Source organism: Corapipo altera, unplaced genomic scaffold, assembly GCF_003945725.1.
Source record: "Corapipo altera isolate COAL_440 unplaced genomic scaffold, ASM394572v1 61281, whole genome shotgun sequence".
Classification (NCBI taxonomy): domain Eukaryota; kingdom Metazoa; phylum Chordata; class Aves; order Passeriformes; family Pipridae; genus Corapipo; species Corapipo altera.
The window spans coordinates 4,859,822-4,881,378 of record NW_020884921.1 but is presented as its reverse complement, the minus strand read 5'-3'; the positions used below and the strand labels follow the sequence as shown (position 1 = coordinate 4,881,378).

Genomic DNA, 21,557 nt, shown 5'->3' with positions numbered 1-21,557 from the left:
CGAGGTAGACTTCAATCACAGTTGTATAAAACCATACAGTAAATTACACTTCCACAAAGTGCCTTGCTTTTAAAAAAAAAAATATTCTGATGCTTCTGAAGCATACAAAGATGCAGAATTATCAGACTGATGAACAACAGCTCAATGACAACATTTCCAAAATTATTCTTCAGATACATTCCTGTATTTAAACCCTATTAAGATGGGGAATTGATTCCAAATTTCCACTCTAAACGTACATTTGATCTATTTTTATATTTTTGCATAGGAAAAAAAAAAAAAATTAGCTTGAAATTTTACCTCATTGACTTTATGTCAGAAGAGATAGGGAAAGGGGTGTAGAATAGAAACTAATTACTGAGTTTGTCTGAGACTGAATGTTTGCTTGCCAATTTCTGACTAGCACTGAAAAACTTCAAAACCCCCGATGCATTTCTTTCATGCAAGTCTTGACTCACATTTTTGGAGTCCCTAAATCTCAACAGGGGAGAGGTTAGTAGGTTAAATTCTTCCTTTAGTTACAATCAAGTAAGATCATTGACTACAAGTGTTACACCCCTAAAATACATACATGTATATATAAACTATATACATTTGGTGGAATGTTGTCATAGGATGATAAGGACATTTGAATGACTTATAGAGAGCAGTGGCTAGTACAGGAACTGGAGTTACAGCATACTCAGATTAATTCTGAGGCAGAAATAGGATCTTGGTGGCCATTGACATAGGGCTGAGCTTCCATTTTAGTGTCTCATCTCAACCTGCCAGAGTATACTGTATTTCAACAGACTGCAGGGAACTTTGGACATGCCACATGGGCTTCACAGCATCCATGTTCCCCGTCAAGCACAAGATTCAACATTTCTATAGCTGTTAATTTCCTTCAGATGCAATTTCAGTCATATTTTAAAAAAAACACTTTACATACCATAAGTATTACCTATTTCAAAAATGCATATATGGTAAACAAACAGAGTATCACTAGGCCCAAATCTGATTCTAGTATTAGTCTGTGTTGTCATTCACAAAATAATAAATACTACTTTTACACTCTTTAGGACAATTTTAGTAATATGTAATCTTTAAAAGAAAACAGTTGACTATGTTCTTTAAAAGAAGGAAGTTGACTATGAAGAAGTTACCTCCTATCTCTAGTTTGAAAACAGTTTAAAAAGAAACAATAAAAAAAAGGCATTACACTTATAAGAATTCTTGCATAAAAATAATCCTTGGGCAGCTGTTTATGCGATATTTAAAGGACAATATCAACTTGCAAACTACAGTTTCAGAAACTGCCTTTGGTAACAATGAAGCACTCCAGATTACTAGAACTGGATCAATTTAGCAAAACAAACAAACCCCCTTTTCATTGTTGACTTAGTGCATTTGGCAGTCTTTTTCCCGCTATAATGAGTCTCTTCCCTGCAAAGGCCCTTGAAAATATCAGCAAGGGAGCATTACAAATCTTAGTTTTCTTTTTTTTCTTTCCTTTTTTTTTTTTTTAAGGTAGTGGAGGGGAAATTGAAAAAACAACTTTCAAAAAGCCTGGAAAGTAACAGATAATGCCCCAGATTAGTTGACCTCCAAGCCCTCCATCAAGGCCTAAAATAAAATTATGATGCCTTTCCAGATGTTGCTACACCCCTCACCCCACGGCTGGAACGCTGGCCTGCTGGACGCCCATCAGTCCGTGTCGGAGCACTTCCACGTGCTACTGCAGCCTCACCAGCCCGGCCCTATATGTGGTCGCACTCCAGCCCTCTCTGCAGCCTCTGTGCCCCGGCTCCCACCGTGCTCCCACCCGCCCTGCTCCGGGGGAGCCTCTGTTCCCGGTCTGAGCTGGCACGACTGGCACCCCGAGCCTCGCTGTCACTGCAGAGTGGTGCTCCTGCCTCCCAAACCAGTGACACCCATTCGCTCCAAAGGTCGGAGCGGCGGGCAAAGGCTTTGAACAGGCTCGGCTGTGAATAGGCTCCGGAGGGGGCCGATGGGGTCAGCTCTGCGGGCGGACGCCGGGCAGGTTTCTGCTTCCAGCCTCCCCTAGAGCCAGCCTTTGTCAGGACTTTGCTATTCCCGTCCAGTCCCAAACAGCCACGGCCGCTCTGGCTGTGCCCCTATCCAGCCGCAGTGGGACAGCCCCCACTCTCCCTCCCTCCCCGGCACCACCCGCCTTGGCGTCAGCACGGCCGGACTCCCACCGCCCCCCGCACCGCCTCAACGCTTTCCTAACAGAGCGGGGAGGAGGAGGAGAAGGAAGAGGAGGGGGCGGTGGCTGCCGCAGCAGTCGGCACCCCAAGGGAGCTCGGGGACACCCCGGCAGCTCCGGAGCGATCCCAGGGCCTCCCGGGCGCTCCCTGCTCCTCACGGCTGCCCGGTGCCGCCAGGCGCCCGGGCTGCGGAGCCTGAGGACATGGGGCCGGACACCGGAGTCATACCTGCTCCTGCGGTGCCTCCCGTGCCACCCCAGCCCCTAGAAAGAATGAGTCAATAAATAAATTAGGAGAAGCCCCGGGGCAACAATGTGTCTGCAGGTGCGAGGGGTCGGGGCAGAGGCAGAGGCTCCTCCAGACCCAGTCGTTCCAGTGGGGACCCCCTTTCTACAGCCATAGGTGCAGAGAAAAACGAGCATCTTGGGGTAAAAAAGGTTCTCCCAATGATACCCAGTGTCGCCTTCCTTGAGGCAGACCCGAGGAGTTGCATGCCTGAGTGTTTGCACCATATACACCTGCTGTTAAAAGGAAGAAATTAATATACCAAGCTTTAACTTCACATTTTGGCCTGGACTTTTAAACAGGCATTTATTAAACAACAAGATGGCTGTGTTTTCCAAAATGCATGTAAAATCATAAATACCAACTGGAGGGTGGAGACTGCAATCAATAGTTTTGTAATTTTATTGATAGTGTAGCATCCCTAAGGTAGGATGGAGTTTATAACAGCTTCTGAAAACAAGTTGGAGTTTATAACAGCTTCTGAAAATGCCAAGTTACTTACAAGTAACTTAGGCCTAAGTGCAAATCAGTAAAGACTAGTATTTTTTATAGAAATTGCTTCATAAATCTCCTTAAGTATATTTAAGTATTATAGGTTTGCATTTTAATAATATACTACTTTTTGCTTTTAAACATCCAAGGTGCCAAACAAGAAGTGTAAACTCTGAAGTAACTACTATGGGAAAGATTAAGTAAAGCATTGGAGGCGGATGATTTTGACAATAAAGAGGGTGTATGTGGTGAGTGTTTAATATTTATTGCATTTCTATTACAAAGTACTATTTATTATTTTGAGATTTATGTTAAAAGCAAAACCTGGAGAGCAAAACTCTACTGTGTTATGTACTTACAGGTACTCCTGTGACAAAGGCTTTCTGTAATCATTGCTTGATGTATATAACACCATTTTAGTAATCACATGCCAATTCATTTAAAGTTAATATGTCAGCTGTGCCTACCTTGTAGATATTTTTTTGCAATTAAATGATTTTGCAAAGAATCATGTGCATGTTGTTTCTTTGCAGTGGTTTTCAAAGCATTTAAATTGTGCTCCTGGAATATATATCCTATTATCTTTGAAATTATCTGAGTTTATATCTTTCTGTTCATTATGAAATCATATGGATTGAGGGAATATTCTGAATGAACGAAGAATAAATGCAGTACTGTTGAATAATCTTGTGGGGTAGATTAATCTATAGCCTCTATTTCTCTCAAGGTGGGTTGCTGTGGCAACCACCCCAGCTCACTTTAAAATAATTTTGTAAAGCTCACTTCAAGCGCTGCACCCAGCATGGGCCAAGTTTAAAAGCAGCCAGACATGGGAAGAAGAGTTATACTGTGTTGCTCTAACAAATAGGGAGGTGGTGGAAGAGAGCAAGGCATGGAATGGAGTGAGGTTGAACAGAACTTTAAACAGAAAATAGAAACGAAGCCACCCCAGGGTTAAGATGCAAAGGAGGTGGATCATTTCGTAGTAACCTCAATGCTTTTTGGTTTAAACGCCATTAAAGGATGTAAGCTGGCAATTTCATGTCTCCTTAGGGAAGGATATGTTCTGCATCCTCAAAAGAACAAAAACGGACTTTGATAATCACCTTCAAAGGAAATGTTACCTTGAGATAATCACACTTGTAAGGGAAAGAGATGCTTGGATACCCTCTTTGATAAAGCTTTGGAGATCTTATTCTATAACTATTACACTTTGATTGATGTCTCATCATTTAAAACACTGCGTGCCTCAGGTGGTGGATTAAGAAAAAAATAATTTTGTCAGCAGTCCTACACGTGAACTGTGGACAGCAGAAAAGGGCAGATTTAAGTCTCATGCCAGAAATCTGAAAATGGTGCATTTGTGGAGCATCAGTAGAAGTGCATACACCAGAACAAAGGTTTTTCACTGCTTGAAATTATCCCAGATTTTTAAATGAAATGCAACAAATGAGAGGAAAAAAAATCCTAAACACTTCAAATGATACTGCATAAATTCATGCCTTACCTAACCCTGAGATGAGTGAGAAAGCCTGATCCCTCCCATTTGTTTGTCCATCTAGAGTCTGAACCCTGTTTTAAAAATTGAGGTGTCTTTTACATAGGCTTGATAAATTGTACTCGTGACAGAAACTTGGCATGGCTTTAAGGTGCTCCAGTATGTGAAGGTCACAGCTATATAAAGATTAGGCCACAAGTGCCCACATGGAGGTGTAGTTGATGTTCCAAGCTGCTCTATACTTTGATTTTCTGAAATACTTGCTTACTCTAATAATTACTTTCAGAATATGACAGTGCTTGTCTTCTGTGCTGCCAATCGAAGGGCTGTGTTACCAACTAACCAGAAACCAGAAAACTTACACATCCTGCACAAAATAAAACAGATGACAGTCATTTTCAATTAGAGCAAAAAGTGTGAAGTCTTAAAAGAGTTTTCTATTTTTGCCACTAAGAATATACAAATATTACTGGATAGTTGGATGCCGCGCTGGGAGACCAAAATTGTCTGCAGAAGAGGCATAGAAAAGGTACAACCCATGTAACTTCTGTGTTTCTTTCCTGCTGTTCTTCCCTCCAGACCAGAGGGTGAGAAAGTATTTCTTCCTCAGTGTTTTTTGGGCTCTGCTGCTGCCACTGCAGAGTGTATGTGCCTCTCACGACCGTGTACAATGTGCTTGGCTCGTGTCTGGCTGCCTGTAGGTTCTGGGCACATCAGTATCACTATCTTTCTTGGTGTGGGTGCATCTGTAGCATGTCACTGCCTGCCCATGGAGAGCCGTGCACTCTCACGCAGACAAAGCAGGGCATGATGAGATCCACAGTATTCTCTAGGGATCTGCATTTAGAGCAATTGCAGGGTGCTTGTTAGAGCTGCCTGAGCTTTGTTTTGCTCTGACCATGCTTTGAGCATCCATGTTTTAATAAGTATAGTTGTACTGAAAAGGTATTTATTCACTGTCAAATATTTTGGAAGTAGGTCAGTGGTCCAATGAGATGTTTACAGGGGAAGAGACTGCAAGACCTGTATTAAAATAAACCAAATATATATTTATCACTGTGTTTGAATTCAGTCATTTGGTTTTATCATGTGTGCTGTTCCTATTTGCAGTACCTTAATCTATCATAAAAATAATGGTCTGTGCCTTTACAAACTCCCCTGCTGCTCTCAAAGGATTGTAAAAGTTGGCTATCTGCATGGAAATTAAAACAAGTATCTGCAAAGTCCAGTTTTACTCACAAATTACCCCATGTGCTTAATCTGGATTCAAGCTCCTATACAGTGCAGTCCTTTCAGTTCGGTTTTAGAAGTAAATGAACCTACTTAAAAAAAAAAAAAAGAAAAGAAAAGAAAAAAGCCCTGTCCTCTCACACAGCGTGCTGCCAGTGCTGCATTTCTGCGGATAAGTCTGACACGAGACTGTCTCCAGAAGCCGGCCGTGGGCAGGACCCGCGCAAGAAGGCGAGCGGGCCGGGATCCGGCCGGGATCCGGTCAGTGCTCCCCGTCGAGAAAGGGCCGCTGCGCCGGCACTGCCCCGGGACCGCTCCCCACGCGTCGGGACGCCGAGCGGCATGAGTTGGGGAAGTTGGGCTGCTCAGCGAGCGAAGGGCTCGGGAGGGGGCGCCCGGCCAAGGTGCGAGGGGCTGGGCAGCAGGTCTGTGAAGAAGGAGGGGAGGGCCGAGGGGCTGCAGCCCCGCTGCGCTCCGGGGGCGGCGCAGGGGCCGGCGACCTCCAGGCCGCCAGGCGGCCGCGCGCCGGCTGAGCCCCCTCCCGGCGCCGGGCCCGCCCGCCGGCGGCGAAGCCGCTCCGGAGGTGCCGTCGCCGGCACACCGGGGTGGCGACTCGCAGGGACGGCTCGAAGCCCCTCTGCCCCACAGGCCCGGCGGGCGGGCGGGCGGGCTCGGCCACCGTCGCGGCCCCCGGGCAGCCCGGCCGCGGATGTGCTGCTCCGGGCGGTGCGCGGTCTGGCCCCGCGGCTGCCCTGCCCCCTGCCCTGCCCTGCCCTGCCCGCACTCCGCTTTCTGCGCTACCGTCGCCAGGAGGGGGGAAACGCGCGCTGGGTCGCCGCCTTTTCTTCGCTCGGTATAATAAAGGATTGTCATTAGGTTTGCGTGTGGCATATGCTATTACCCCCACCGTAGAACTAAAATTAGCAAAATGTCAGGAATGGAAAGATTGATTCACCCAAGATGCAATTATCATTTAAAAAGTGCTTGATTGAGGTGCTGATGCTCGGTGATTTATTCTGCATTCCATATACATAATTAAAGTAGTGTAGTGGAGCAATTTATCAATCTAGTTTAGACTAGAGGGGCAAGGAGCTGCTGCCGCTGCTGCTGCTCTATGTTTGTTTTATTAAAACGCTTTAGGGATCTGATCCCGCCCCCTTTTTGCAAGAGTGAAACTGATTATTTCTCCAGCTCGGGAGGAGAGTGTCATTCGTTTGGGATTGTGGGAGAGGGAGAGAAATAGAGACACAGAGAAGGAGAAGAAAAGGGAGGAAGAGAGAGCGAAGCAGAAAAGGACACTTCATCAGGCGTGTAGTTTGAATCCCTTTCTCGCCTCCCCCTTCCCGTCCGCCGCGATGTTACAAAGGCTGTGAGCTGTTCGCCTTTTCCCATTCGCCTGCTGTCACTTCCTTCCTGGACGATCTCAGGACGAGTCCGGTTACTTTTAATCCGACCAGCAGCTCAGCCACTTTCTCCTCCTCCACGCTGCAGACACGCGCACACGCGCACACACACACACAGATACACCAGGCATCTTTCTGGCTGCTTATTGGATTGACTTTGAAGGTTGTGTGTGTGATTCAAGGCGGCTGCATGTTGAACCAGGTGGTGAATATTTAAGGCTGGAAGAAGTAAAGGGATTTTTTCTTTTTCCTATAAAAGGAAAATATCTGAAGGACTAGTCTGATCATCCAAACAGCTAAATGTTTATAATGTAAGTACGTGTGAAATTCAGCATTGGAATAAAATATAGTGGGCATGGTACAAAAGTCCTAGGTACATTTCTTATTGCATTTGAAAAATGTATCAGTCATTTTATGTGGACTGGGATTGAGGTTGCTTGCAGACGTTTTAAATGTATAATTGTGCAGTTGCTTAACAGTAACTTGTTAGACAAATAACATAGTTAAATCACTATCTAGTAAATTATTGCTGACTTGTCTGTATCAGTGTCATAAGTGTTTAAACTTTGATGAAGTTACTTTTCATTATTTGTGTCCTTGATATTGAAGTGCTGGAATCTTATTTGATTTAAATAGTTCACTAAAAGCCTATTTGATTTAAATAGTTCACTAAAAGCTATGACCTTGCAGTGCATGCACTCTGATTTATCAAACTAAGGATCCAGTTTGAGTGAAATGCTCTTAAACTTCATTTTATCACAGGCTCTTCTGCTCTTGAGTTTAGGTAGTGCGTGCTTGCAAGTGTTTAACTTTACGCATCTTTCATCTGAATACTTATATTTGTGATGGAAAGACCCTTTGCACTGACGTGGGAATTTAAGTCATGGACTGCAAACCTCTTTTGGAATAGTATGCTTTGGTCTTTACACAGTACTTTGAGTAATCTTTACATTTGTTGACACAAAGGAGTAGAGCTAATCAGCCTTACAGAACTGACTGGTGTAGTTGCAGTACAGTTACATACAGGCTAAGATAAAGTTTAATGTAAATGATAGACTTATAAGACTGTTGGTGCATTATGTAACTGTAATACTTTGTGTTTGCCATAAAACTTAGTGTGACCTTCTGTCAGCCTGAAAAACAAAACAAATATAAAGACAAACTAATAATTCCCTTTCTCAAAAAAAAAAAAAAAAAGAAAGAGCAAAGCAGCACATTGCAAAACAAAACTTAATGAATCATTGTGGATACCTAGACATTGTGTTTTACAGAAAAGTTCTATTTTCTTTATTGTATATAATGGTTATTATTACCAAATACCTGCATTCTCATATTAAATAAATACTGTAATACACAATTTAAGACTAAAGATATGAGAATTAAACAGAAAAAGGCACTTCACCAGTATTTTACTGGTGATCAGAAAAGAATTGCTTTGACACAAAATTTTCCTAGCACATATGTGGTGATCAGCTTAATGGCAAATGTCCTAGCTTCATATCTGTACTTTAAAATAACTACAAGATGAATGATAAATTATGTTAGATGCAACTGTGACTAGATTTCATTCATTCGCACTTTCCTGGCTATTGTGGTTGAAGAATAAAGATGTTTATATGGAGAAAAATAACTAAACCCTAGAGGCTTGGCAGGGCATGGAAATATTACCACCTGTGAACAAGTACTAGCCTCTGTATTTGAGGCTGTGTACATGCATACTGATTTCCAGTTTAAATGATCCAACAAATGGGTACTTTGGGGAATTGTTATTTTGTAAACTACTTTTGTTACCTGATTTCAGGTACCTTACATGAATTCAAAGAACCTGGAAAACTTTCTTACTTTATCAGTTTTCTTAAAATACCCATTATATTATTCTTTCTATACCAATGAGTACATAATTCATATGTGTCTAACACTGAAGTCTCTGCTCATGCTGGAGTTCCTTTGGAAGTGATAGAAAAATTCCCTGAAAAAGAACTTAATTCAGGGTGTTTATGTTCCTTGTCATACATGTATGACACACAAGTTTTTTATTTTAAAAACTTGTTCATATATATTTTTACCAATATGCCCTACATAGCTAGTATGAAAGGATAGTTTTGGGATCTGAACATGGAAACCTTCTTTCATGCAAGCAGTTCCTACAAAACTAGTCCCGCTGTCAACACTTTTCTTGTGTGAAAATGAGCAAGTCACAGGGATAATGATTTACAGGATCAGGCCCCAAGGAGACCTAAACCTCTCGCCTGTCCCAAAGCTCTCACAGGACAGAGATGTAAAGAATGTCACTTTCAATGTCCTTTAAAAGAATGCAAGGATCAGATACTGTCTGTATCCTCTTAAGATTAATTGACCAAGAAAAAGGAAACTTAAGTTTAAGAGCTTTATAGAAATTGGTACTAAATGATGAATAGTCTTTGAGAGAAGTCTTTTAAAGTAGTATATTTCTGAGCTGCTAGTTTTGGAGCATCAGAAGAAAATTCCTACAAATACTTTCTTACTGTGATTTTTTTTCCTAATAATGGATCAGCAAATTTTTCTTACTTTTTTTAAACAATTCATCTACCTGCCACATGTATATTCAAAACCAGAGCTACCTACCACTCTTACATGGTTCTGTTTTTAAAACACTTAAAATATTATAGACAAAGAGGAATGAAGCTTTCTGAAGCTTTTCCCAAATGTTTGCCTAAAAAAGGTTTCTATAACTCACTATTCAGTAGATAAATGTAATTACATAGAAACTTAGGAACTGAGCAGGAGTTTTTAATAGAATACTTTTGCCAACTTATTTTCTTTTAATTTTACTTCTCTATAACAGGTTAATTTATTGTTCACCGGAATAGTTTAGTTCATCTTCAGAGGCAGCTAAAGATATTTCTACATCTCATTGAGCAAGAAGTCATTAATTGCTATTAGTTACTTGAAAGAAAAAGCATTTGATACATAGGCTTCATTTTTACCTGTTTGACATCACTGCCCTACGTTGCATGATAATTTATCAAAAAATCAAGTGCTGATACTCTTTTGAAAACACTAATGATGAAGATGAACCTACATAAGGTGCTATATATTTTCAAGGATTTTATAGTCCTTGCTCCAGCATTTTGAATAATAACCAGAACATTTATATTTGTGATGTATTTTAAGTTTTAAAATTTTGCTTTATGATATCAGCAGAGAGATTTTGCTATGTTCTCATTTAGGCTCTATAGTAATTTAGATATAAAATACAGAAAAATTATATATGTAAATCTGAACAGCTAGAAAACTTCAAGTTTAAAAGTAGGGTTAGAATTCTGGTATTTGAAAAGGTTGAAAATACAATTTTGCAACCTATTGCAGAAACAAAATGGACTTAGAAGATCAGAGTCAGCAAAACAACTGATGGTGCAAGTAAAAAATTGAAAAATTGAATTTCTTAATTTTCTATTTTTAAAAGTAATTGTTTGGGTCCTCTGACCAACTTTAAGATCATTTTGTCAGAACTGATGGTCAATGCTGCATGTGGACAGGTGATTAAAAGCGAGTGTCTTCAGTCCTCCGCTTTAATGTCGCTGTCTCAATGACTGCAGTGCAGGAGAGCTTGTCTATTCACTGGGATCTGTCATCTTTAGGAAATCAGACCAGCTTATAGAGGCGATTCACAAAACCAACAGTGACAACAAAGTCTTATGTGCCTTACAAAAGAAGGATTAGGCAGTTCACATGTCATTGTGATTGGGCAGAGATAAAAGCTGATTGCTGCAACATGGCAAGGCACACTTCAATTTTAATTGATTATTTTATGACTATAACTATAACTCTATTGCTTACTCATTGTTAAATACAACTCGAAGCAAGGAAAACTCAGTTTTGACATTACTGATTTTGCATGACTATTTTGTGACAGGTAGAGCCACTTGTGGCATTGTTACACAAATTTTATAAATGCTGTTTAATACACCGCTTTTGGGAAATATAATTAAAATGTAGTAGATTAGTACTCTGGGATTTTTTTAAAAATATTTTTGTCTAGATGATATCCTGTAAACAGCAATTAAAAGTTCTTAAAAGTGCTTAGGACTTAAAAATGCCTAGGGACTAAAAAGTACCTAGTACTATACTAAATTCACTGCACTTACCCCATTAAGAGCTTACAAGAAGATTTATCAAAAATTATAATATTGAAGAACAAATAAGTCATTTTATTCTGTTATTTTTAAAAATGTAACATGTTGTAAAACTATTCTTTGTGTTGCATATGTGAACATAGTAGTCTGGTTTGAAAATAGTTAAGAAATTAAGTGTTGTCCCTATATTATTATGTCATTTGTCAGTGAGAATAGAGTTTTGCCTATTTGCCTAATTTAGTTATAATGTACAGCCTTTAACATTTGGAAGTATGAAACTTGCAAGCTGATAACTCCTATGATAATTTCTTACCATTTTTCAAAGGAACTCCTTTTTTTACCCAACTGATGCCTCCTAGTGTTTCACATAATAAAACACTAATGAGTCAACCATAAATGTAAACATTGTTTTTGTCATTGTCTTCATCTTCTGTGATACATAAAATTAATATTTATGTATTTAATTTTGTATGTGTTATTGTAATCAGGAAATTCACATAAATTCAGGTGTTTCATCTTAGTGGATACTGAAGGTGGATTTTTATTTTCTTTCATTCTCTCTTTGCCTAGCTGTATATTGAAAAGTTTAAGTTATATAAAGTAAATTTTCTAGTTTTGTTTCCTATGTGCATTAAATCAGCTTCTCAACAATGTATTATTAGGCTCAAATGTGAATTTTAAAAATTTTTGTAGGGTAATGCTTTAAAAGTAAGCCTTCAAAAGAGGCAATAAATGCAGTTATAGAACTGTTTGATATATCCTGAAGTACCTCATGGCCAAATAAAATGAAGAAGACTGATCTGAGGCACACTCACTCACTACAGTCCTCAAAGAATAGTTTTAAATAGTTTCAAATAACCAATTCCTGGTTATTTTATGCTTTATAACAAGAAAACTGTATTAAGATAGTCTTCAAATTCACAAAATGTGCACCTTACTCTTTTAATGGTCTATTTGCATGATCAGTACTTCTGAAAAGGCGATCATGTGCATAAAATATTGAAACGGAACTTGAAGTGGTAAAGACTGAAATACAGTGTCCTTTTCTTACAAGTGCGTTCTGGACATATAACTCATTAATATCTCAAAAAACACTCAGCTCTATCATAAAACAGTAGAATTATATATGTATATTTTTAATTGAAGTATGTAATTTTCAAAAAGTTATCTAGCATCAATGTGACAAAATAAAACATATGGTCCTCAGCTGTATATTGAATCTGTCAGGTTCAGTTTTACAATATAAAGAAGCTGCCAAAACTGAGCACGCTCTTGCACAATTTAATGTCACACAGTTTTATGTGAAGTATGAGATCAATTTGATGATGACACTGATAATAAAGTCTATTATTCTAAGGCTTTCAAGAAAAACAGTGGAATTCCTAGGTACTTGTTCAACTCAGGAGGTTTTAAAGAGAAATAGAGTGCGTTTGCAATTAAAATATCGAAGTTTAACAGCTAATACAGGTAATAAAAATTTGTATCTTCTTCTCAATGAATGTGTGGTAAATTTAGGGACCTGCTCACAGATAAAATTCTCACTGAATACAGCGAGTTAAATCTATGTATGCAGATCTTGGTCATAGGAATTAGTATTTGGTTTTAGAATACTTCAAAAATGCAGATTTTAGAAATGTGTTTTGCCACCAGCCCTGTTAATATCACATTTTTTTCCCAGTAGCTTTAAAGTGCAAAGAGACTTTTTCGATATCTGTCATTTATTTAATCCACTAAACATCACATAGAAGCGTAGCCTTTACACTTCCTCACATATTGAAAGTATTTCAAAGTATGCAAATGGCACCTGTTATTCAGCCAGGAAAGCTAACATACCAGTAATAGAATTTTCTCATGTAGTTATGTGGCTTCTTCCCTTGCAAAGAGAAAACAAGCCTGGAAAAAAAATGGAGGGAAGCGTAAAGAAAAAGAATCTTTAAGGAATTTCAAGTTGTTACTCTGAAATACAGCCAATCAGAACTCCATCTGGCATTTTCACCCCTTCTTTCTTTTTTTTTTTTCCTTGAACAACTAAATACATTTAGATTGCAGAAATATGTCCTAGCAAATTCTACAGGTGCCTTATCTCACTTACTTAGAACCAATTCTGGATAAATTATCTGAGAATTATTTTAATACTGTATGGAATATACACTGGCACAATATGGATTCAGTAATCATACCAGTGAGGTCTGTAGCCTAGGCCCCATTTGTAATCCCCTGAACAGGTGATTTAGCAATCTCCTGCTCCAGCGGGATGGATGCACTTATCTCTGCCTTCTGCCACCTTCCATGACATTGGAAGGCTACAAGAGTTCGAGTAAAGAGAGCTCCAAAGATTCTGACCAGTACAGCCGATCCACAAAAGTCAATCAGTATCTGCTGCCTTCATTTAAGTTAACCATAAGGCAGCCCACAGATTAGGACAGAATTGAACAGATGGCATAAAACTCCTCTACCTTCTTTTCCCAGGTTATAAAGCCGATATGAAACTTAGAATTAAATCTAACAGGTCTTCTCTGATTCCTATTTCTTCATCTGTATAATTGATCAAGTGAAGTTTATAATGAAAATTATTAACCAAATACCAGCGTAGGAATTCCCCCCTAATGTTTCCATCTTTTACCTCTCTTACTATAATCACAAGATGTACAGCTAAGTAAACTGAATTAGGAACATTATTTATGTTTGCTTTTATAGATACAGGATGCATGCCACTTCTGGAACCCATGGTCAGTTAAATTTCACTATTTACTTTTAAGCGGTCAATCAATAGCTGTTAGCAAAGTATGTACAAAGGACAAGGAGGAAGGATTGTGAAATTGTTTATAAAACACATCTGCACAAGTAAACATAGTGCAGAACATTGTCCATGTGTAACATTACTTCTAGTAATATGAAAAATATGTAAAATAGTAGTATGTGGTATTTATGTGATTTCTAACAAATTCTTCCCCTTACTGATATTTTGTTACAACATTATATTCTGAACAATAGTGCATTAGTTTAGTCCATATAACTTAGTTATTGTCGGATCATTAAAGAAATTATAATGTTCCAGAGCATATTCACCTGTATAAGAAGCTAGACTGCAGCACTTTTCATTTAAAAATTCAATATGGACTTCTCAGTGAAGATTGTTTTAAATCTTTTCATTGCAGCTGGGTGGAAAAGCTGTCCCTAAAGATGGGGGGGAGGGCATTGTAAAGAAGCAACAGGACCGTGAGGTTCTGTGACCATCCTGTAATGCTGGCCCATGCATCCCCTTCAGCCTGGCATTTTGGCCTCAGACTTGTGCTGCCAAGAACTCCCCTCTGATTGCCATATCCCACGGGAATGCCTCGGCAGCAACTAGAAAAAATTTAGTACAATCTGAGGATAGTCTGTGAAACCAGCAGGAGACAGTATGTTCTCTAGACTTATCCTCAGGCCTGCTTTATCTCTGTCCATCTGTGTCCTGAGTGTGTTTCTGAGTATGAGAAGTGGAAGAAACAGCAAAACAGGGAGGCTTTGAGGAAGGTTAGGAAGAATGTTGCTATGATATATTTGGTAAGATAGCATACAAATGGAGGAGAGCGGACAATACATAGTAGTTGAACTTAAAACCTTAATCTTGCAGAGGTTTTTCATCAGAAATTCCTGTTGAAGTGTATAGAATTTGTCTTGTTGTGAATAATCTTTAATCGTTGCAGATGTAAGGCAGTGTTCTTAATAACAATGATTGTTGAAATATGTTTGATAGCTATAAGGAACAGATCTTTGAAGCAGTATTTGAAGAGAACCTGTTTTGCCAACAGAATCCTGGAGAAATGGTTAGTTCTTCTTTTAGCTTGCTTATGTGTATAAGGTGAAGACAAGGAATTGATATAGCAGAAGTATAAGAAAAAATCCAGGTTATTACTCTGGTGCAATATATGAAATAAGTATGAATCTGTATACTTACTAAAATTCTACATGGCACATTTTTTATTTCAGAATACTGAACTGGAGGATTGCATCCATAGAGTACCATACAAAATGTACAGCTTTTGTACACATAGACAAGTTTTAGAGATGAGAAATATGACCATAAATGTTGGTAAGAGCCTCTGGACTGGGATGGTCATTTAAAACTAAAGCAAAATTTCATTCATGTTTTTGGGTACACACATTTAAAAATGTGGAAATAATTTAAAGTTACATTTAAAATGTATATTAATTAGAAAGTACTTTTCCAGTTTATTCTTAAAAGGAAACTTGATTAAATGATTGGCAAGCTACCTAGTTAAAGCAAAACTGCCCATAATAATACCTATATGCTTGGTAGGTATAAATCTGCATGTCTTCACTGGGATGACCATAGGATCTGGTGTTTCTGTTTTATTGTTGATGTTGCACTAAAAAAGATGATGCATGGGATAGAAACAGAAGAATACTCTTTTACATATCCTATAATATTGGCATACAAGTTGAAAATTGGACAAATATTTTTGTAGATTTTCAAAAACTTGTCACTGACAAAGGAAAATGAGAGTCTATTTTCAGTATAGGTTACAGTGCTTAAATCCTCATCCAGAACATTGCATTTAGTTCACTTATGATTCCAGTATATAGTGTCACAGGCTCAATATTATGTTCTGTGATGATCTCCAGAAAGCGTCCTTACTGGGTGCTATCTTTTCTGGAATTTCGTGTTTTTAAAAATTTTATCAGAGGTATGATACAGTGGTCATAGGTATAATGCAAATCTTTATGACAACTACAAGGCAAGCAGTAGATGAAGTGCTATTTTTGTGTGGCATTTTTAATGCTATTAGGATTTTTTCCACCTACTTCTAATCGTGTAGTAAAATACGTAATTTAGAGCACAAGGATTTTTCAATGGATGCCGAGTGTGGTTTTTTTATTTAACTTTTGTTTTGTCACTAAATAACAATATGAAGTAATGTCTGATGTAGGAAGTAGAGACATGACAAAAAAGAAAGATATTGTGGTCTGTTCTGAAGTGCAGAACTTGTCATGCATGTGGACAAGTGGTGATTTTCTGTTACAAGTTGCTAAAAGTCACTACTGTAAAACAGTAGCACTCTATTCTACCACATTTTTATGTACACAATTACAGGCAAACCCGTCATGAGACCATCACCACTTGGACTACTCCAACAGGGCATGGAATGTAACTCCTACGGATTTCTGATACAAAGTAATTTTGAGAATAGTCAGGAAGAAAGTGTTTGTTTGCTCCTTTTGCTCTGCTGTTTTCCAGATGTGACCGGAGGGAGGAAGCTGTTCCACTAATGGATCAAAAGATTGCTCTGTTAATTAAACATCATCCTAAAAATCCTAGCAGCTTCCATGCTTGATAGACATACGTTTGAAATACAATGTAGTTATATCAAAAAGGTCTCTTTAAAAATCACAAAGAGTCTAAAGATGTATCGTTTTGTGAGATTCTACTGCTGATACTTGTGAAAGAATCATCAACATTCTATTTTCATACATTGGTCGAAATCCTATTCTTAAATGCAGAATAGTTAATAAATATCCACTGCTATGTCTGTTCACCGAGCACATTTTAAATATATCATGATCTAAACTAGATATCTAAAATACAGGTTTTCTACTGAAAAAGTCGACATACAGCACAATCAGTTCCAAAATGTGTTTCAAATTTTGAGCAATTTTCTTGAATATAAAAATCTCCAGCACCACATGCAACCCATAGGTAACAATTTCTAAGAGGACCAGGGAGCAGAATCCTTCAATATGAATTCCAAAACTTGAAAGTAATGGAGAGATTTAAAAAAATATATTGTTCATCCTTAATTTTTCAATTCACTAATCATCATCCCTAAAAAGATATTTGAACCTTATTTGAGGCAACAGATGCAAGGTGAAAAAATCTGCAAATGAAGCACAGAAGCTGCACAACAGTCCAGTGCATACAAAGGGACTCAGAACCTCTAAATATAAATTTTAAATGGAACTGCAAACTTTTTTTTTTTAATGAGAATCTGTTATTTAACACCTCAGTTCTTCAAGGGCAAAACATGGATGAAAATTGTCAACTCTACTAAGGTACTCTAAAACCTAAAATTTGTGCCAGTATGTATTCACATAATTAGAAAGGACTTAGGGCAATATAAAAAAGAAAAAATCAGGTTTTACTTTGCTATGTCCTGTTGTCTACTGGAATCCACATCCCCAGATTATGTCTATAAATTCTTTATAAAAGCTGATTTAATTTGTGTAGTAGAAATTCAAGAATTGAGAAACCTGATTGGAAATACTTCCTACCGCTAATTTAGAGCAGTTAATGGAAAATTCTGTCTTTCTCGAAAGGTCCTTTATCAATTGGCTATAGAATATTCTGGGAGAAAGCTACTCAGTTTCCAAATGTGATGCCATCACATTTTTGTATAGATAATGAAATATTCATCAAATGAAGGACTGTAATTGAGTCATGTTTCACTGGAATGCCATAGTTCCTTAGCTATTAAGTTAGTCTTATTGTCTTTTATCTCTCTTACTAAAAAAATGCAGGTCTTTGTGTGTTTCTCGTCTGTAAGGTAACTTAAAACTAGTTTAAATAACTGCAATTCCATGCCATCTTTCCTATTGCATTGTCAGAAAATTTTGATTTTACTTTATAAAATAAAATGTATAAGAAGAATATTCTTTTTGTTTTAATTATACATTTGTGTTTTCATCTAAATATGTGAAACTGGATTGTAAATACCTCTGTGACAGTCTTTCACAATTTTAGTGACCTCATTCTTTCAAGTTTGTTTCTTGAACTAAGATATACTATGCCTAGCAAAGCTCTGAAATCTAGGATAGGAGGTAGGAAGATGAAGAGGTGTTTAAATATGAGGACAATGAGCATGCTGTAAATGAGTAACTGATTGATTATAGCTTGATTGAGACAGCAAATACAGCTTCAGGGTGCAATAAATCAGTCTACTGAAGAGTGTTTAATAAATCTAGATAAGAGCAAATAGTTAAAAAATAGCCACTATGTGCATGTTTCACTCATCTTCAGGAGAGCTTGGGTGGTCCTTTAGGAAAGACCTTATGGCCTAGCCTGCATGCCTCTTCAGCCAGTTTCTTGTATAGCTAATGTATCTGCTGAATATATGGGTGTGAATCCTAACCTGATTTCCTGACCACATTATTATGCTTGAATAAATGAAGAAGAATAACAACTGGTTAAAAAATTGTGCCGATATTCAGTCTTGACTAGTATTTATCCCAGAGCTTAAAGCAGCTTATAAGTTATAAAAATGCGCTGCTGCCTTTTCCTTTTCTTTCACTATAATTTGGAAATTCTGATTTCAGAAATACGAAGAGAACTTTTATCCACATATATTAATATATTTATTTTTAATATAGCAGTTTAACAGTATTCCAGATGTAAGTGAATATATGACACTATGTCCTTTGCTCGTACATTCTAGCATAACTCCACTGACTTGATGACCTACTAAAAACTGCTTTATATACAGAATTCATGCTGTTAATTAACATCCACCTCTTTTTCTCAGTTCCGCTCTGACTCTTTCTCCAGACTCATTATAAACAAAGGTACCATTTGAATAGAATATTTCAAAAGAAGATCTTTTCTTTCTTCTGGACCACCCTGGGAAGATCGTGTAAAGATCTACCACTTCTTTGATCAAGAGTATTATAAGCAGACTTAAGCAGTTTTTTGGGTCCGTGTTGGGGGTTAAAATCTGTACATGTGCGGTTGCCATTCACACATCCTGAAATGAAACGGTACATTGAAGGTTTGTAATGTGCTGTTCTAGAGCTTTTCTTTAGCAAGAAGAGTATACCTCATCCTCTCTCTTCTGGATGTTAATTGTATTATGTAATGATCTGTATGGGTTCTATAAAGTCAAAAGAATTCCATTTTGCTAATGTGATTCTGAAATACTATCAGAATATCGAATAGTCACTCTAACAGAATACATACAGGCTGAGACTGCTGGCTTCATGAGACTTCTAGGTGTTCCAGATTAGCTGAGATGCTCAGGCTATTAGGTGCTATATTAATCTTCACTCAGCTGGCAATCGCATCTTATTGCTGATGTCTAAGGTGAAACAGCGTATGGAACATCAGAGCAAAATTCAGAAGTGCTTGTATGTCCTTGTAACTGGAATAGTGTTTTCTTAAAAAAAAAAAGTTCTTTCATGTTTATTAGGTCTATCTTCCAGTGATTAACCAAAAGGGAAGCAATGTAAGTTACTTTACAGCTGAAATAAAAGATTTTACAGACTCAGCAGAATTTCTGAATTCTTTCCTGTGCATAAGCATGTAGTTCTGCTGCCATGATGAGTCAATAGCTGAGGAGTGCTTTTTAACACTTAGTGAAGATCAGGTTCTCCTTTTTATGCGAACACACAGCTACCACTATTTGTGGTGGCAATTCTGTTCTGTACTGACAACTGTAACTCACTGATTCTTTTTAGAGCCATCTTAGACTCTCAATCCACATAATCAAGAGTGAAAACTTGAGAGGAGACAAGCAGCAATAGCAAAACTGACTCAACCACCATTTGTGCTAATTTAACTTATCAGTCACCCTAGTCCTGTAATGCTAGAGTACTAGCAGGTTATTTGCTTAATGTCAATTTTAGGTATAATGGTATTTTTGTCTGAGAGCATATCTAAACACAGGAAGGGTATTCTAGCATCTAGGATGGCAGCCTGGACTTGGGCAGTGTGGATTTAACTTTTTCTTCCAGAACCTATTTTAGATGACAGTGAGGATTTCACTTTGCTGGTGCATCAATTCCCTGTCTGTTGAATGAGATGGTATTTCCCCGAGGCAAATTCTGTGGGACCCAGACACTGTGGTAATGGTGTCCATATGAGTACCATGGGGAGTAAACAAGATAATGTAGACTATAAATATGTAGTGGCTTTTGGAGAGTTACAGTCTAAAGCAAAGCTACAGACTCTTAGATAACTTCACTTTTGTTAGAGAGCCATTTTAATTAAAGTTGAGAAGTTTCTGCTTCTTTCTGTCCATTTTTCTTCTACTTCTTTAGTACTTGTGCCAAGGTATCCATGTGTGTTTCCTCCACTGTCATCTGGCTCATTCCCAGCAGATGCACACAATCTGTTTTGCTGTCACTGACAGGGCTCAGTTTATGGAAAGAATGTGGCAGAACGTGCTGCTGTAGTCACTTATACAGGGTTCTCTTTTCTAAAAAGTAACTGAGAATAAATTCATTCATTTGTTTGCAGGTTTTTTTACATATTGTTCAGTGATAAGGTTTTATCCAGGCTACTTGGGTTAAACAGAGTATTTGTTTAATATCTTAGCTTTCTTTTTAATTTCTAGTTTATAAAATATAAATTTGCCAATAATGTGTATGTAGGAAATCATCACAGAACATTGACAGACCTAAGTTTCAAGTGGTAGCAGTAATCCTTGCCATTCTGGAATATGTATAATAGTCCCAGCTGTTTTATAAAATATTATAGGATTTAATTTAAATTTTATAATACAAATATTCCAGATTATAAATAATCCTGATCATCCAAAGATGTGGACTTTTAAGTATCCTGAGTATATCTGAATAATACAAAAGAATTTTTTGTAAGGTCATTATGTGTTCCTTCTCATGCAAAGTACTGGTCAGTAAGAGGCTGAGTAGATACAAATAGAAAAATGAAATTTGACTATTTTGGACTTGGTTGGCAGCAGAAGGAAAGCTTTAAACCTTATATGTTATCACGTGCTGTGATAGTGTGGTAACAGCTACAGGTCCTAGCAGAGATTAGGGTCTATAGTGCATGATGTTGTGCAAGTACACATTAATGGACAGCTCTACCTATGGCATTAACAGTATGAACAAACAGGATAAAGAAAGGAAGGTAGATGGAAAAGAAGTGCAGGTCCTTTTACTATTAAGAGTGTCTTGCACTTCAGTGTTCAGTAGGAAGACTCAGTGTGTTAAACTTTATGGAAGGTATCTAACCAGCGGAATACTGTTTATGAGGTGATGGAGTGTTCCCATTGTCTTTGACAGAGGAAAATTAATCAATAGCTCAAATTTTGAGTTCTTTGCTGCTTTCTACCTCTATGCCAATGAAGGCAGGGATGACAATAGCAATTTACACGCTGGGCTACTAAGGTTACAGCCTAAGCTGTTAAAAAACTCTTAACATTAAATATGTATGGGCATGATACATGTTTATTAAGGAACAGAATTTGTTTTACAAGCTGATGTTGCCTATAATCCTGTTATTTTTCATCCATAATGATCTAACTTTTGTCTTTGAATTGTACTTTATTCAGATGGGTTGACAGATCTGGCTTTTTTTTATTATTATTAT

At 37.9% G+C, this 21,557-nt stretch overlaps 1 protein-coding gene across 21 annotated transcripts in view; it reads left to right on the top strand.

Moving 5' to 3' along the window:
- MEF2C (myocyte enhancer factor 2C) overlaps positions 1–21,557 on the top strand; it is a 136,131-nt gene that overhangs the window by 7,161 nt on the left and 107,413 nt on the right. For 17 of the 21 annotated variants that reach the window (XM_027656912.1, XM_027656906.1, XM_027656917.1 and 14 more), the window contains exon 2: positions 3,137–3,235. The gene's annotated coding sequence lies outside the window, so the exon portion shown is untranslated. Of the gene's footprint in view, positions 1–3,136; positions 3,236–6,833; positions 7,430–21,557 lie in introns of those variants that run through there. The other 4 variants (XM_027656910.1, XM_027656909.1, XM_027656911.1 and 1 more) reach the window with 2 other exon arrangements.